Genomic DNA, 17,630 nt, shown 5'->3' with positions numbered 1-17,630 from the left:
AGGACCTACAACCAAGATTACTCTATCCTGCAAAGCTGTCATTTAGAATCCATGGCCCTATAAAGAGTTTCCCAGGCAAGAAAAAACTAAAGGAATTCATCACCACCAAACCAGTATTATATGAAATGTTGATGGGTCTTCTTGAAGAAGAAAAAGATTTTTAAAAAATATGAACAATAAAATGGCAATAAAAATATATCTATAACAATCAAATCTATAAACAAAATGAGTAAGCAGAACAGAAACAGACTCATAGGTACAGAGAACTTTTTGTTGGTCACCAAATGGGAGGGGGTTTGGGGGAGGGGTGAGAAAGAAGAAGTACAAATTGGTTATTAGATTGATGAACCTCAAAGGGAAGCGAGAAAGTGGGGCAGGAAGAGAGAAACCAAAGAGCTTATATGCATATATGCATAACTGATAGACACGGACAATAGTGTGGGGAAGGCAGGAGGGGGGTGGGAGTGGAGAGGAGGGGGTCAAGGGAGGAAAGATGGAGGGACAGCTGTAATACATTCAACAATAAAGATAAGTTTAAAAAGGAAAAAAAAAAAATTCATGGTTGCCCAAACTAACTTTTTTGTTTTAGTATGTTTTGCTGATTGACAAAGTGGGAAGGCTGCATTTAAAAGGAATATTCTAAAATATTTATTATTAAATAGTAAAGACAATTAATAGAAAAATAAGCATTGTATAATCCTGTTAATGTAAACAAAAGATCATATCTTTACATGTCTTTAATATTTTATGAGCATTTATTTACTTACTTTTATATTATTGAAGAATGTTTAATTACCAAAAAGAGAAATAAAAACCACTGCGATGTCTTCTTTTCTTTATGACACTCAGAAAATTGTAATATAATACTTCTTTCAACAGACTAAATTTCATACCTTTTTTATTATTGACAGTATTATAGAAGTCCCCAATTTCCCCCCACCCATTTGCCTTTCTCCACCGAGCCTCCACCCACCACAGGCCTTCCCCACACTATTGTCTGTGTCCATAGGCTATGCATATAGGCATATATGTTCTTTGGTTAATCTCCTCCCCTCCCCTCCACCCTCTTCCTCTCTGAGAGCTGTCATTCTGTTCAATCTATCTATGCCTCTGGACCTATTTTGTTTGTTAATTTATTTTGTTCATTAGATTCCACATATAAGTGAGGGCATGTGATATTTGTCTTTCTTTAATTGGCTTATTTTTCTTAGCATAATAATCTCCAAGGTCATCCAGGCTGTTGCAAAGGGTAAGAGCTCCTTTTTTGTTTTTTTGTTTTATAGCTGCATAGTATTCCATTGTGTAAATGTACCACAGCTTTTTTCCCCACTCATCTACAAATGGGCACTTGGGCTGTTTCCAGATCTTGACTCTTGTAAATAATACTGCTATGAATATTGGGTGCATATATTCTTTCTGATTGGTGTTTCAGGATTATTAGAATATATTCCCAGAAGTGGGATCTTTGGGTCAAATGGCAGTCCCATTTTTTTATTTTTTGAGGGAACTCCACACTGTTTTTCACAGTGGCTGCGCCGGTCTGCATTTCCACCAGCCATGTATTAGGGTTCGCTTTTCTCCCCATCTTCGCCAGCACTTGTTTGATGATTTATTGATGGTAGCCATTCTGGCAGGCATAGGTGGATACCTCACTGTGGTTTTAATTTGCATCTCTCTGATGTTTAATGACACTGAGCATTTTTTCATATATCTATTGGCCATCTGTATGTCCTCTTTGGAGAAGTGTCTATTCGGGTCCTTTGCCTATTTTAACTGGATTATCTGTCTTCCTGGTGTTGAGTTATATGAATTCTTTGTATGTTTTGGAAATTAACCCCTTATCAGATGTATCACTGGCAAATATATTCTCCCATACCACGAGTTCCCTTTTCATTTTGTTGGTGGTTTCTTTTACTGTGCAGAAGCTTTTTAATTTGATGTACCCTTTGTTTATCTTTTTCCTTTGTTTCTATTGCCCTAGGAGATGTATCGGCAAAAATACTGCTACATGAGATATCTGAGATTTTACTGCCTATGTTTTCTTCTAGCATTTTTATGGATGTTAAGACTTAACATTTAAGTCTCTTATCCATTTTGAGTACACTCTTGTGTATGGTGTAAGTTGGTGGTCTCGTTTCATTTTTGTGTGTGTACCTGTCCAATTTTCTCAACACCATTTATTGAAAAGACCATCATTACTTCATTGTATGCTCTTCTCTCCCTTGTCAAATATAAATTGACTGTATTAGTGTGGGTCAATTTCAAGGGTCTCTGTTCTGTTCCATTGGTCCATATGTTTGTTCTTATGCCAGTACCAGGCTGTTTTGATTACAATGACTTTGTAGCAGAGTTTGATATCTGGTATTATGATTCCCTCCAACTTTGTTCTTCTTTCTCAAGATTGCTGAGGCTATTCAGGGTCCTTTTTTTTTTTTTTTGGTTCCATAGAAATTTATGGAATATCTCTTCTGGCCAGTGTGGCTCAGTGGCTGAGCATCGACTCATCACCAAGAAGTCACCAGTTAGATTCCTGGTCAGGGCATACGCCCAGGGGTGGGCCCAATCCCTAGTGGGGGGCATGTAGGAGGAAGCCAGTCAATGTTCTCTCTCATTGATGTTTCTATCTCTCTCTTCCTCTCTAGAATCTATAAAGAAAAATTATTTTAAAAGAATTTATGAAATATTTGTTCTAGATCTTTGAAATATGCCATTGGTATTTTAATAGGAATTTCATTGAATCTATTGATTGCTTTGAGTAGTATGGACATTTTAATGATGTTAATTATTCTAATCCATGAACATGGTATATGCTTCCGCTTGTTTGTATCTTCCTTTATGTCCTTTTTCAATGTACAGATCTTTTACCTCCTTGGTTAAGTTTATTCCTAGGTGTATATTTTTATTTTCTGGTGCAATGGTAAATGGGATTTTTTAAAAATTTCTTTTTCTGATAGTTCATTATTGGTGTATAAAAATGCCATCAATTTTTGGATATTAATTTTGTATCCTGCTACTCTGCTGAGTTGATTTATTAAACTAGCAGTTTTTTTGGTGGAGTCTTTAGGATCTTCTATGTACAATATCATTTAATCTGCAAATAATGACAGTTTTATTTACAATTTGGATGTCTTTTTTTTTCTTCTTGTCTGATGTCGGTCGCTAGAACTTCCAGTACTATGTTGAATAACAGTGGTAAAACAGATAACCCTGTCTTTTTCCTGATATTAAGGGAAACACTTTTACTTTTGGTCTCTTGTGATGTTGGCTGTAGGTTTGTCATATATGACCTTTATTATGTTGAGGTATGATACCTCTATTCCCACTTTGCTGAGAGTTTTTACTATAAATGAGTGCTGGATTTCGTAGAATGCTTTTTCTTCATCTATTGATATGATCATGTGATTTTTATCCTTCATTTAGTTTATGTGATGTATCACATTTATTTATTTGCAAATATTTTACCAGCCTTGTATCCATGAAATATATCCCACTTGGTCATAGTATATGATATATTTAATGTATTGCTGGATCAGAGTTTCTAATCTTTCGTTGAGGACTTTAGTATTTATGTTCATCAGGGATATTGGCCTCTAATTTTCTTTCATTGTAGTGTCTTTATTTGGTTTTGGAATTAAGATAATTCTTGCCTTGTAAGAAGAGCTTGGAAGTCTTCTGTTCTCTTGAATTTTTAAAAATAGTTTGAGAAGGATAGGTGTCATTCTTCTTTGAATGTTTAGTAGAACTCACCTGTGAAGCCATCTTGTCTAGGACTTTTGTTTGCTAGGAATTTTTTTATTACTTTTTTCCATTTCATTAGTTGTTATTGGACTATTCAGGTTTTCTGATTCTTTCTGATTGAATTTTGGAAGATTGTATAATTCTAGGAATTTGTCCATTTTACCCAGGTTGTCCAGTTTGTTGGCATATAGTTGTTCATAGTATTTTTTACAATCCTTTGGATTTCTGTTATGCTAGTTGTTACTTTGCCTCTTTCATTTCTGATTTTATTTATTTGGGTCCCTCTCTCCTTGTTTCTTGGTGAGTTGGCTAAAGGTTCATCAATCTTGTTTATCTTTTCTTTTTTTTAATATATTTGATTGAGAAATATGATTATTTTTTAGAGAGAAAGGAAGGGAGACAGAGATAGAAACATCGATGAGAAACAGAAACATTGATTGGTTGCCTCCTGCACGCCCCCTGCTGAGGATCAAGCCCACAACCCAGGCATGTGCCCCGGGAATCAAACTGGGACCTCTCAGTCCATGAAATGATGCTCAGTCCACTGAGCTACACTTGTTTATGTTTTCAAAGAACCAGCTCTCAGTTTCATTGATGTTTTGTTTTTGTTTTTTAGTTTCTATGTCATTTATTTCCAGTCTGATTTTTATTGTTTTCTTCATTCTATTTACTCTGGGCTTTGTTGTTGTTCTCTTTCTAATTCTTTTAATTGTAGGGATAGATTATTTTTTCGAGTTGTTTCTTGTTTTTTGAGGTAGGTCCATATTGCTATGAACTTCCCTCTCAGAACTGCTTTTGCTGTGTCCCATAAATTTTGTATTGTTGTGTGTTCATTTTCATTTGTTTCCAGGTAGTTTTTTATTTCTTCCTTGATCTCCTTGGTAATCCATTCATTGTTTATTAGCATGCTATTCAGCCTCCATGTGTTTGAACGTTTTTGAGTTTTTTAACTGTAGTTGATTTCTAGTTTTATGCCATTGTGATCTGAGGAGATGCTTGATAATAATTTTAATCTTACTGAATTTGTTAAAACTTCATTTGTGTCCTAAAATGTGGTCTATCTTTGTGAATGTTCAATGTGCACTTGAGAGGATGTATATTAGGCTGCTTTGGGATGAAATCTTCTGTAAATATTAATGAAATACATCTGATCCAGTGTGTCATTTAAGGTTGCTGTTTCCTTGTTGAAATTTTGTCTGGAAGATCTATCCAGTAATGATAATGGAGTGTTAAAGTCCCCTACTATAACTGTATGCTGCCAATCTCTCAAAGTCCACCAAGAGTTCTTTTTATTTATTTAGTTTTTATTCCTCACCCAAGGATACTTTTCTATTTATCATCAAATAGAGTGGGAGGGAGGAAAAGAAGAGAGAGAGAGAGAGAAACATGTATGTGATAGAGCCACATTGACTGGTTGCCTCCCGCATGACCCAACCAAAGCTGGGGATGAACCACAACCCAGGTATCTGCCCTTGGCTGGAATCAAGCCTGTGACTCATTGGTCTGTAGGCCAACGCTCTAACTGCTGAGTCAAACTGGCCAGGGCCAAGAGTTCTTTTTATATATTTAGGTGGTCTGCCTGGCAGGAGTGCCTCAGTGTTTGAGCGTCAACCCATGCACCAAGAGGTTGCCAGTTCGATTCCTGGTCAGGGCACATGCCCAGGTTTTGGGCCCAATGCCCAGTGTGGGGTGTGCAGTAAATGGTCAATTGATGTTCTCTCTCATTGATGTTTCTCTCTCTCCCTCTCCCGTCCTCTGTCTCTAAAAATCAATAAAAAATTAAAATTAAAATAAAAAATATATTTAGGTTCTCCTATATTGGGTACATATATGTTTACCAGATGTGTTCTCTTATTGAATTGATCCTTTTAGTATTATGTAGTAACCTTCTTTGTCTTTTGCTATGGCTTTTGTTTTGAAGTTTATTTTGTCAGATACAGTGACCTCGGTTCTCGAACGCCTCGGTTTTCGACCAAATGGAGATTCGAGAAACTTTTGTCTCAGAATCCGAACAAATATTTGGAATTCGAACTTCCGAGATGAGCCGAATGGCGTTCATTCGGCCCAGCGCGCCTTGCTTGCGTCATCAGTGTGAGTGCAGAGAGAGAGTCACGCTTTGTGGAGTCACGCTTTCCTATTGGTTTCATTGCTTCGGTTCTCGAACAATTCGGTTCTCGACCGTCCTCCTGGAATGAATTATGTTCGAGAATCGAGGTATCACTGTATAAGTATTGCTACTTCAGCTTTTTTTGTTGCTGTTTACATTTGCATAGAATATGCTTTCTCTCTCTCTTTTTTTTTAATCCTCACCTGAGGACATTTTTTCATTTTTTGTTAAGGTAGAGTGGGAGAGAGAGAGAGGAAGAGAGAGAGAGAAACATCGACGTGAAAGGGACACATCGAGTGGCTGCCACAACCAACCAGGGCCAGGGACAAACTGCAACCAAGGTATGAGCCCTTAGCGGGAACCAAACCCGGGTCTCTCTGGACCACAGGCCAACGCTCTCGCCACTGAGACAGCATATATATGGGTCATGTTTTTTTATCCATTCAGCTACCCTAGGTTTTTTTATTGGAGCATTTACTTCATTTACATTTAAGGTTATTATTGACAGGTAGTTATTTATTATCATTTTTTTTTCTTTATGCCTACATTCCTCTCTCTCTCTCTCTCTCGATTTTTTCTTCTTTTTAATGCAGTCTCTTTAACATTTCTTTCACTACTGGTTTGGTGGTAATGTACTTCTTTAGACTTATTTTTTTTGATCTGGGAAGCTCTTTTTTCCCCTTCAATTTTAAATGATAGCCTTGCCTGATAGAGTAGTCTTAGAGTCAAGTCTTTGGCTTTTCATTACTTGGAATACTTCATGTCAACCCCTTCTGGTCTGACGTGTTTCTGTTGAGAAATCAGCTGATAGTTTAAAAGGTACTTTCTTGTAGGTGACTTCTGTCTCTCTCTTGCTGCCTTTAAAAAACAATTTTTTCTTTGACATTTGTCATATGAATTATAATGTATCTTGTTGTGGGTCTCTTTGGGTGCATCTTGATTGGGACTCTCTGTGCTTCCTGAACTTTGTGACTTTTTCCTTCACCAGATTAGGTAGGGGACATTTTTTGTTATTATTTCTTTAAACAGATTCTATATTCCTTACTCTCTTTCTTCTCCTTTTGGTACCACTTTGAAATGGATATTGTTGCATTTCATAATTTTCCAAAGTTCCTTTAAATCAGGGGTGGGAAACATTCAGCTTGTGTGCCATATAAGGCCTGTGAAATCAATACCAGCTAACATCACATGCCTCACCTAATTAGCCTGACCAAATATAGCAGGCTAACTTTTAAGTTGATAATTTTCTATGGCCTGGGAATGTTTTAAATATCCAAATAGCCCTTGGCAGAGAAAAGGTTCCCACCTCTGCACTATCCTTCTACTTTTTAATTCTTTTTTCTTTTTGCTGCTTTAAGTAGGTGAATGTTTTTTGTGTTGTTTTGTTGTTTTTACCTTGTCTACCAAATCACTGATTCATTCCTCTGCTTCATTCAATCTATTTTTAATTTTTTCCAATGTATTCTTTTTTTTTTTTTTTTTTTTTTTGGTACATGCCCCTAGTGAGAACTGAACCCAGGACTCTCTGGTCTGCAGGCCGATGCTCCAACTGCTGAGCCAAAGAGACCAGGGCTTCCAATGTATTCTTGATGTCAGATACAGTATGCTTCCTTTCCAACTGGTACTAGTTCATCGTTTCTATTTCCTTTTTCATGCTGTTGTATAACCGTGTTCCTTATAATTTTCACTAAGTTCCTAGAACATCTTAATACTCCTTACTTTGAACTCTATATCTGATAAATTGCTTGTCTCCATTTTATTTAGCTAATTTTCTGTAGATTCCTCCTTTCCTTTCATTTTGGGGTTGCTTTGTCTTCCCATTTTAGCTGTCCTTTGTGTTTGTTTCTATGTACTTGATAGAACTACTATGTGTCCCAGTCTTTATGAAGTGGCCTTATGTAATAAGTGTTTTGTGGGACCCAGTGGTGTAGTCTCTTTGATCTCCTGAGCTCAATGCTCTAGGAATGTCCCTTGTGTGGGTTATTTCTGTTTTCCTGTTGTAGTTAATTGGGTCTTGATTTTGTTGCCCTGTTTGTGGGTGGGAATCTCCCATCAGGTTGGCTGACTGTGAGGTTCCACCCTAACCACATGGTGTGAGCTGCTGTGCAGGTGCAGACAGAACAAAACAAAACAACACAAGACAAACACACACAAAAGACCCCAACAACAACAAAACCAACCACAAAAGAAAAGAGAATAAGGAAAGAAAAAAGAGGAAAGGAAATGGTCTAAAAGAGGAAGGAAAAAAATTATAAAAAAGATAAGAGAAAGGAGGACAAAAAAAAAGTAAGAAAAGGCAAAAAGAGGAAGAAGCAGAAAGAGAAAAAATATAGAGTAATAAAAGGAAAGAGAAAAATAAGAGATATGAAAGAAAAAAAAGAGAGAAAAAACAATAACAATAAAAAAATAAAAATGGAGAATATAATATTAAAAAAGTGAAGCAGAGTTTATCCAGGCAAAGTTTAGGCCCTTTGGATGCTGCTCTTATGTTGACTGAGGCTGACTGTTTTGTAGGCTATTTTTGTGCGTCCAAAGAGGTACTTTGGTGCTGGCCACCGTCAGATGCTGTCCAGGTTTGGCTCTCCACAACCTCTTCGAAGCTTCACGCAATCCACCCTTGTGGCTTCCTCCACAGGGCGTGGTGGCACGCAGGAAAGGCAAAGCTGGGCTTTAGGGTTGGCTTGTTAACCACGTGGGGCCAGGGCTGGGTCAGTAAATGTCTCAAGGCACCGAGGGAATCCACCTCTGCCTGTGTCTGCCTGCTGGCCAGCTGCCAGACTTAGTCCCTGAAAAGGCTTTTTCTGAAAGGGCTTTGGCTGAATCGGGAAGATGAGACCTCTGGGTGTCCCATCAAGGGGAGGTGCTGTTCAGATCTCAGGGAGGATGGTGGGTGTGTTCCCCCATCCCGGAGCCACACATCCGAGTCTATCCCAGAATATTGCGTGACCTTGGCAAGGCAGAGCCCCTCACAGGCAGTCCAGTGGGGTCTGCTGGAAGCCAGGAGTTTCTGTCAGCTTTTCTGTGAGCAGGGAGAGCCAGTCAGGTTCTGGGGACAGTGGGGGCAATGGTCCCACCCAAAGCCAGTCACTGACCACCCCCCAGTCTATTCCATCGTGGAGGCCTGGCTTCTGCGGCTGCCTCCTCAGCAGGGATGGAGAGGCAGGTGGGGCTGGTGGGATTCCTGAGGGCGGGGCGACCTGCATACCGAGTGCATTTGCCTTTCTCGGGGCTGCTGTGGTATGGGTGTGGATGACCGTGCAGGTCACCTGGCCGCCATTCTCCCACGTGTCCCCCAGTGACTCCCACCCCAAACTCTCCTCCGGTGACTCCAGTCCACACTGCCCTCCCTGCACCCAAGCCTGGGTGAGCGGATACCAATGAAAACTTGTGCTCTGATTGTTTTGTTTGTTTGCTTTTAAAAAGTGGCTCTGTCTTCTGTAGGCTCCTCCCCTCCCTGGCAGATAGAAGCCCTGCTACCATTCACAGCAGGCTGTTAGTGGGCCTCTGCTCATGGCCCTGGTGCTCCGAGCCATCCCTAGCCTAGAGTCTGGCCCTCCCCCTCTCAGGGAGCCCCGCCCCCTCTCAGGGAGCCCCGCCCCCACAGGGAGCCCCACCCCCTCAGGGAGCCCCGCCCCTCAGGAGCCCCTCCCCCTCTCAGGGAGCCCCGCCCCCAGCACCTGAGCCATCCTTCCCAACCCTCGGCCTGCTGCCGGTGGGAGCCGGGCCACCCTCTCTTGCGACCAGCCTTTCCCACCAGTCTCAAGGGAGCTTCTGCCCTTCCTTGTTAAAAGTTTCCTCTTCAGCGAGTCTTCAGTTGGTAATTCAGGGTAAATGTTCTCCCATTTAGCTTTATTTACTGTTTGGGAAGATCGACCTACTCCACCACCATCTTGAAATCTCCCCCTTATTATTTCTTAAGTGTCTTTGCTTTATGTCTTATGGTTTGGGTACTATATAGGATAACTCTCTAAAACTTCCTGGAATTTTCCAATGCCAGTAATGATATTCAGGATGTTTTAGTTGTTTGCTGAGTTGGACATAGAGGTATACATTCATTATTAATATCTGAGCTAGCTGGGGGAATTTGATTGGACTTTGGCTAGTCAGAGATATAGACAAAATGTGTTAAGGATATAAATAGGAGCCCTGGCCGGTTTGGCTCAGTGGTTAGAGTGTCGGCCCACGGACCAGAGAGTCCCAGGTTCGGTTCCTGCTAAGGGCACGTACCTTGGTTGCAGTTCGTCCCTGGCCCCGGTTGGGGTTGTGTGGGTGGCAACCAGTAGATGTGTCCTTCTCACATTGATGTTTCTCTCTCTCTTCCTCCCTCTTTCCCTCCTGCTCTATCCAAATTTTAAAAAAATAATAATAATAAAAAATTAAAAATAAAAAAAGAATATAAATAGGATACTATTATTTAACTAAGCATGGTGTGATTTTTCTTATTTAAAACTTTAAAATTTTATTTGTCTTTGATTAGGGAGCACATTCACACAGTGCTCAGTTCAAAACAAATAAAATGATATACAGTAAAAAGTCTACCTCCTACCTCTGGCCCCCAGTTTCCCTCCCCAGAGGCAACCTATCATCATAGTTGTACTTATAAAAATGTTTTATTCTGCCAAAAAAGCTCCATCTATCACAGTGATGCAAGTTGCCTTTGCACTGAACCCTAACCTTCCCTAGAGATTAAACCGCTAATGAAAAAGAATAGTGTAGGCTGGAAGAGTTTATTTAAGAGAGACAGGACATAACTCGCAGGACTGGCCAAAACACAGGCTTTCATCAGAAACTCTCAGTTTCCTCGGAAATCTTACTGATCTCACCTTCCCCAGCAGAATCACATTTAGAGACTTTATCACTGGGTTCGAGGAAGAATACATGATCTTGAATGGAAGGCAGAGAATTACCTGCAGAAGTCATAAATACTGGTGTCTAGCCTACGTTAATTCCTGTTTAGATTGGATGATGAAAGAAGCCTATTCTGAAGTCCATACTATTTCCTGTGCATTTACGGTAGCAGTTCAGAGTGGCTGACAGCGACCAAACCCGTCGTGAGTGTATTCCATGCCTGGAGGAACACGGTCACGCCAACTCTGCGCTCTGTCTTACAGAACCAAAGGCTGCATCTGAGTCATGCCACTGCTGGATTGCATAATTGGATGTGCACAAAGTCAAGTAGTACCTTTAAAAAAAAATTTTTTTTATTGATTTTTAGAGGAGGGGGGGAGAGAGAGAGAGAGAAAGAGAAAGATCAGTGTGACAGAGAAACATCGATCAGTTGCCTCCTGCACGCCCCGACAGGGATCGGACCTGCCAACTGTGGTGTAGGGACAATGTTCCAGCCAAGTGAGCCACACCGGCCAGAGCAAGTAGTGCCTTTCTTTCTTTCTTTTCTTTCTTTCTTTCTTTCTTTCTTTCTTTCTTTCTTTCTTTCTTTCTTTCTTTCTTTCTTTCTTCCTTCCTTCCTTCCTTCCTTCCTTCCTTCCTTCCTTCCTTCCTTCCTTCCTTCCTTTCTGTAAGAGAAAAGTTGAAGAAGTTTGAACCATATTAGTTGGTCTAAAATTGATTCAAAAATAACATACATTTTAGCTTTTGAAAGGCACCATTAAGGCACAAACACCAAAATCCAAAAGACACATCATGTGTGAATACATGCTTCTTAAAAATGTATACTTTATAAGTGAACATGTTTCTAAAAAAAAGTCTGTCTTTCCTCAAATGAGACACAAGAAATAGTATGTAAAGAATTTGATGAAGAAAGTGTTCCAGGTCAGTGTCTAGACTCCCGAGGTGAGCTCTTGAGGATGACGGTCATGCCAAAGGCAGTTTGTGAGCTTCAGGTGTTTATGAACATCTCCACTTTATGTGTTCAGTTCAACAAAAACATGATTTCCTCTTTCAGCCTACTCGGGAAGACTTGGGGCAAGCTTCTGCTTATTGGGTGCTACAACTCCAAAATAGCAAAGTATGAAAAAGCAGAACTTGTGAATAAAAACGCAGCCGTATTCGAAACTTGAATTAACTGTTTCCTTTCCATCTGTTTCTTTTTAACGTTTCCTACTTCATTGTTAATGCGCATGTACGTGTTTATAGTGAATGGCATTTGATTTCATTTGTTTTTAAGAACCCAAACACGCTTTATTTAAATAGGGATAGGAAGGATGTTAATATAATAACGCAGATATTGACTAATGAGGCTGGGGGTTGCCTAGGAGTTCATGACTCACCAAGCCTGCTTTATGGAAGCAGTATAAAACTGCATTGGGCATTTTTCTCAGTTTTCTTGTTTCTCTTTTTTTTCAAGACATGTTTATTTATTTTCCTTTATTGATTTTAGAGAGAGAGGAAGGGGGAGGGAGAGAGAGATGGAAACATCGATGAGAGAGAACATCGATTGGCCGCTTCCTGCGTGCCCCCCACTGGGGATCAGCCCACAACCTGGGCATGTGTCCTGATCGGGAATCGAACCCGCGACCTCTTGGTGCAGGGTCAAGGCTCAACCACTGAGCCACACCGGCCGGGCAGTTTTCCGGTTTCTTCAAGCTTGTGAAAATTCCGAGTGCTTTAATGACAACTTGTTGAACAGCAATAAAACAAGGCGATGTCCTTAGAAGCCAGTGAGTGTCTCAGAGAAAAGGTCACAGCCAGGCTGTGCTGAAGCCCCAGCCGGCGCGGCGCACAGAGAACGGGGGACACAGAACGGACCACGGCGGCAGACAGCCCAGCTCAGCGGAGTGCAAGGAGGAAGGCTGACTTAGGAACATTGCAATGAGGTACCTGGTTTTTTGTTTTTAATATTGCGTGATCCATGTTGAGCGTCGAAGCCAGACTGACGTTGCCCAGCCATTTCCACAACCAGCGTGACCAGAACAGTAACAAACACCCAGAGCGGAGGAAACAGGAGGAGCCAGTCCAAGGTGCCTTCTCATCCAGTTTCCACAGCGACCTGCTCAAGGAGAGACTGTGAAAAGCCAGGTGGGCAGGGCTCTCTCGGAGCCTGGGGCATTCTCATTTAAACGTTTGAAGGGACTGGTGCAGAGTCTAAACTGTGAAATCCATCTCTTTCCTGAGCTGGCAGGTGCTTCACGCTGCAGCTTGAGCAGCGATGCTCTGGCTCTGGGAAGGCATCGTCTGTGCTGGCCTCCCCTCCAGCCAGAGGCTGTCGAGTGGGATGTGGGTGTGGGGTGTGGGATGTGGGTGTGGATGTGGGGCTGAACGGGCAGTGCCGCGGGCCGGAGAGCAGAGAGGGGCATGAAGCCCAGGGAATTTGCCAGTTTGGCTCCTTGGTCTATGCCACACTTTCCCCGCATTAAATACAGAACCAGTCACATGATCATCAAGAACAAGATCTGCGCGCCTCTCCAACGACTGGTAGAGCGAAATTCATATGTTTTTGAAGACAAAAGTGGAATTGTCCCCATGAAATAGATCTATGCATTTGTGTTTATTGAAAAGTAAGACACTTTGCGTACCTCCTCCCATGGTGTCTTGGTTTGTTTGTAAAAGGGGGAATCTAATTTTATGTATGTATGTTCAACAATGACTTGTGTATGTATTGTTTACTTAATAGCATCTGACTTCCTTGGGTATAACTACCAGTGTTCCCTCATTCAGAATATTTGGGGAAGGGTATCAACTAGATAGAGAGAGTCTTTCTCTTATGTAGATAAGGTGAGTTAGCAAATCCCTATGAATTAGCATCTAGCTGCTCCCCTCCATATAACCACCGTGAAGAAGTGTCTCTAACCTGTGTTTTTAACTTAAAATGGGTTTTGCCAGCCCTGGCCGGTTTGGCTCAGCGGTTAGAGCGTCCGCCTGCGGTCTGGAGGGACCCAGGTTCGGTTCCCGCTAAGGGCATGTACCTCGGTTGCAGTTTGTCCCCGGCCCTGGTTGGTCGTGCGGGTGGCAGCCACTCGATGTGTCCCTTTCACGTCGATGTTTCCCTCTCTCTCTCTTCCTCTCTCTCCCTCCCACTCTGTCTGTACAAAAAATGGAAAAATGTCCTCGGATGAGGATAAAAAAAAAAAAAATGGGTTTTTCCCACAAAAACAAGCTTTATAAAATGGTGGATACAGAGAGTTGAAACAGTGCACTGGGAAGTATGTTCCAGTTACATTATGAATTGAACAGGCCTGGGAAGTTCTTGGTTGCCAAAAAAAGAAAAAACAAGTTCTGTAGGTGTTAATCTTCTTGAGACGTAAGAACCTGGCTTCATTGATAATATTTTCTTCTTTGCAGTTTTTTTTTTTTGTTTTTTTTTTTTATTATTATTTTTTAATCCTCATCCGAGGACATTTTTCCATTTTTTGTACAGACAGAGTGGGAGGGAGAGAGAGGAAGAGAGAGAGAGGGAAACATCGATGTGAAAGGGACACATCGAGTGGCTGCCACCCGCACGACCAACCAGGGCCGGGGACAAACTGCAACCGAGGTACATGCCCTTAGCGGGAACCGAACCCAGGTCTCTCAGGACCGCAGGCCGACGCTCTAACCGCTGAGCCAAACCGGCTAGGGCTCTTCTTTGCAGTTTTGATTCTTGTCTAAAGATTGCCAGATGTTTCACAATTCTTCTTTGTATTACTTGTCTCACAGCTATTTGTATACAAATAGGTTATAGATATTTATTTTTACATATATATAAATATATGGTTATTTGTATTCTGAGAAGCATCTTTCATATTTATTTCTCTAACATTATATAGGAGCTAGTTAGCTGTTAAGAGTGACTTGGGCCTTTGCCATTTTGCTCGTACATTTACCCTTTTAAGTCTAAACAGAAATTAGTACCCACACCAAGGGCTGAAGAGAAATCAGAGTAATCATAAAAGAAATAAGGAACAGCAATGATATCAAATATAGTTTTTCTCTTTTATCTTTTTATTCCATTTTTAAATTTTTTATTACATTTATGGGAGTGACATTGGCTAATAAAAGTATATAGGTTTCTTTTTTTTTTTGGTATGTGTCCCTAGTGGGAACCGAACCCAGGACTCTGGTCCGCAGGCCGGCGCTCCAACCGCTGAGCCAAACCGGCCGGGGCAGAGGTGTATAGGTTTCAAGTGCAAGGTTCTACAATAGGATTCAGTTTTCACAGGAGTCCTTCCTGCCCATAAATGTCGCATGCATTAGGCTGGGCAGACACTTGCTTTGATGCAGCCGTGGCGACGCAAGAGCATGGTGAGAGGGAGAGGGCGAGTCCTGTGTCCTCTGAATCTTTATTGAGAGCATTTGTGAGAATCCATTAAGAAAGATTGTTCCAAATACTGAAGACTCTGGGAGCAGCTCCGCTTGCTGGGTGTCTGAGGCTCCGGGTGAAATGAGTCACTAAAACGGACCCTAGACTGAAGCATCGCAGCCTAAGCGTCCGTGGAGAACATAGCTCCTGAAAGGCCCTTACAAAGAGGTTGGCCCTGGCCGGTTTGGCTCAGCGGTTAGAGCGTCGGCCTGTGGTCCTGAGAGACCCGGGTTCGGTTCCCGCTGAGGGCGCGTACCTCGGTTGCAGTTTGTCCCCGGCCCTGGTTGGTCGTGCGGGTGGCAGCCACTCGATGTGTCCCTTTCACGTCGATGTTTCCCTCTCTCTCTCTTCCTCTCTCTCCCTCCCACTCTGTCTGTACAAAAAATGGAAAAATGTCCTCGGATGAGGATAAAAAAAAAAAAAAATGGGTTTTTCCCACAAAAACAAGCTTTATAAAATGGTGGATACAGAGAGTTGAAACAGTGCACTGGGAAGTATGTTCCAGTTACATTATGAATTGAACAGGCCTGGGAAGTTCTTGGTTGCCAAAAAAAGAAAAAACAAGTTCTGTAGGTGTTAATCTTCTTGAGACGTAAGAACCTGGCTTCATTGATAATATTTTCTTCTTTGCAGTTTTTTTTTTTTATTTTTTTTTTTATTATTATTTTTTAATCCTCATCCGAGGACATTTTTCCATTTTTTGTACAGACAGAGTGGGAGGGAGAGAGAGGAAGAGAGAGAGAGGGAAACATCGATGTGAAAGGGACACATCGAGTGGCTGCCACCCGCACGACCAACCAGGGCCGGGGACAAACTGCAACCGAGGTACATGCCCTTAGCGGGAACCGAACCCAGGTCTCTCAGGACCGCAGGCCGACGCTCTAACCGCTGAGCCAAACCGGCTAGGGCTCTTCTTTGCAGTTTTGATTCTTGTCTAAAGATTGCCAGATGTTTCACAATTCTTCTTTGTATTACTTGTCTCGCAGCTATTTGTATAAAATAGGTTATAGATATTTATTTTTACATATATATATAAATATATGGTTATTTGTATTCTGAGAAGCATCTTTCATATTTATTTCTCTAACATTATATAGGAGCTAGTTAGCTGTTAAGAGTGACTTGGGCCTTTGCCATTTTGCTCGTACATTTACCCTTTTAAGTCTAAACAGAAATTAGTACCCACACCAAGGGCTGAAGAGAAATCAGAGTAATCATAAAAGAAATAAGGAACAGCAATGATATCAAATATAGTTTTTCTCTTTTATCGTTTTATTCCGTTTTTAAATTTTTTATTACATTTATGGGAGTGACATTGGCTAATAAAAGTATATAGGTTTCTTTTTTTTTTTGGTATGTGTCCCTAGTGGGAACCGAACCCAGGACTCTGGTCCGCAGGCCGGCGCTCCAACCGCTGAGCCAAACCGGCAGGGGCAGAAGTGTATAGGTTTCAAGTGCACAGTTCTACAATAGGATTCAGTTTTCACAGGAGTCCTTCCTGCCCATAAATGTCGCATGCATTAGGCTGGGCAGACACTTGCTTTGATGCAGCGTGGCAACGCAAGAGCATGGTGAGAGGGAGAGGGCGAGTCCTGTGTCCTCTGAATCTTTATTGAGAGCATTTGTGAGAATCCATTAAAAAAGATCGTTCCAAATACTGAAGACTCCGGGAGCAGCTCCGCTTGCTGGGTGTCTGAGGCTCCGGGTGAAATGAGTCACGAAAATGGACCCTAGATTGAAGCATCGCAGCCTAAGCGTCCGTGGAGAACATAGCTCCTGAAAGGCCCTTACAAAGAGGTTGGCCCTGGCCGGTTTGGCTCAGCGGTTAGAGCGTCGGCCTGCGGTCCGGAGAGACCCGGATTCGGTTCCCGCTAAGGGCGCGTACCTTGGTTGCAGTTTGTCCCCGGCCCTGGTCGGTTGTGCGGGTGGCGGCCACTCGATGTGTCCCTTTCACGTCGATGTTTCTCTCTCTCTCTCTCTCTTCCTCTCTCTCCCTCCCACTCTACCTGAACAAAAAATGGAAAAATGTCCTCAGGTGAGGATAAAAAAAAAAAAAAAAAGAGGTTGGCACGTTGATTAGATGGTGGCGATGTGTTATCTGGGGGGCGGAAACCACCGAATGCATTATAAGCCTGGAGCAGGGAGGCCCCTGGAGAAGCCGGAGATGGATTTTGATGGGAGAAAGGGGGTGGGGAACAGGGAGAGCCCCGACTGGCCGGAGCGGCCTCGAGGAAACTGGAGGCCGGTTGCCCGCTTCTGGGTTTTGCTCAAGGCCACTCGGGCAGAGCAGCGGGGTCACCAGGGCACCCAGTGCAGCCTGTGCCCCTGTCTGCCAGGCCAACAGAAACCTGAAGACCCCGATTCCTGACTCTGCTAAAGAGGAAGAAGAGCCAGTTTCATGTGTTGCTGCTGTTGTTAGAAAAGTGGAAATGTTAAAAACATTTCCCTCCCACCACTTTCCCGTGTTCCCTATTTGCTGTGTTTCCAGTTCGGGTTCGGCTTGATTTAACTGCTGCTCACAGAAGGATTAGTACTTCCCCCAATTTCTAT

General features: G+C 42.0%; 1 protein-coding gene across 1 annotated transcript in view; it reads left to right on the top strand.

Annotated features, from left to right (window-relative positions):
• Nucleotides 1-17,630, top strand: part of ANKUB1 (ankyrin repeat and ubiquitin domain containing 1) — a 42,689-nt gene that overhangs the window by 5,270 nt on the left and 19,789 nt on the right.

The sequence above is a fragment of the Molossus molossus genome, unplaced genomic scaffold, assembly GCF_014108415.1.
Source record: "Molossus molossus isolate mMolMol1 unplaced genomic scaffold, mMolMol1.p scaffold_m16_p_5, whole genome shotgun sequence".
Classification (NCBI taxonomy): Eukaryota; Metazoa; Chordata; class Mammalia; order Chiroptera; family Molossidae; genus Molossus; species Molossus molossus.
This window is presented reverse-complemented; position numbering and strand designations above follow the sequence as displayed.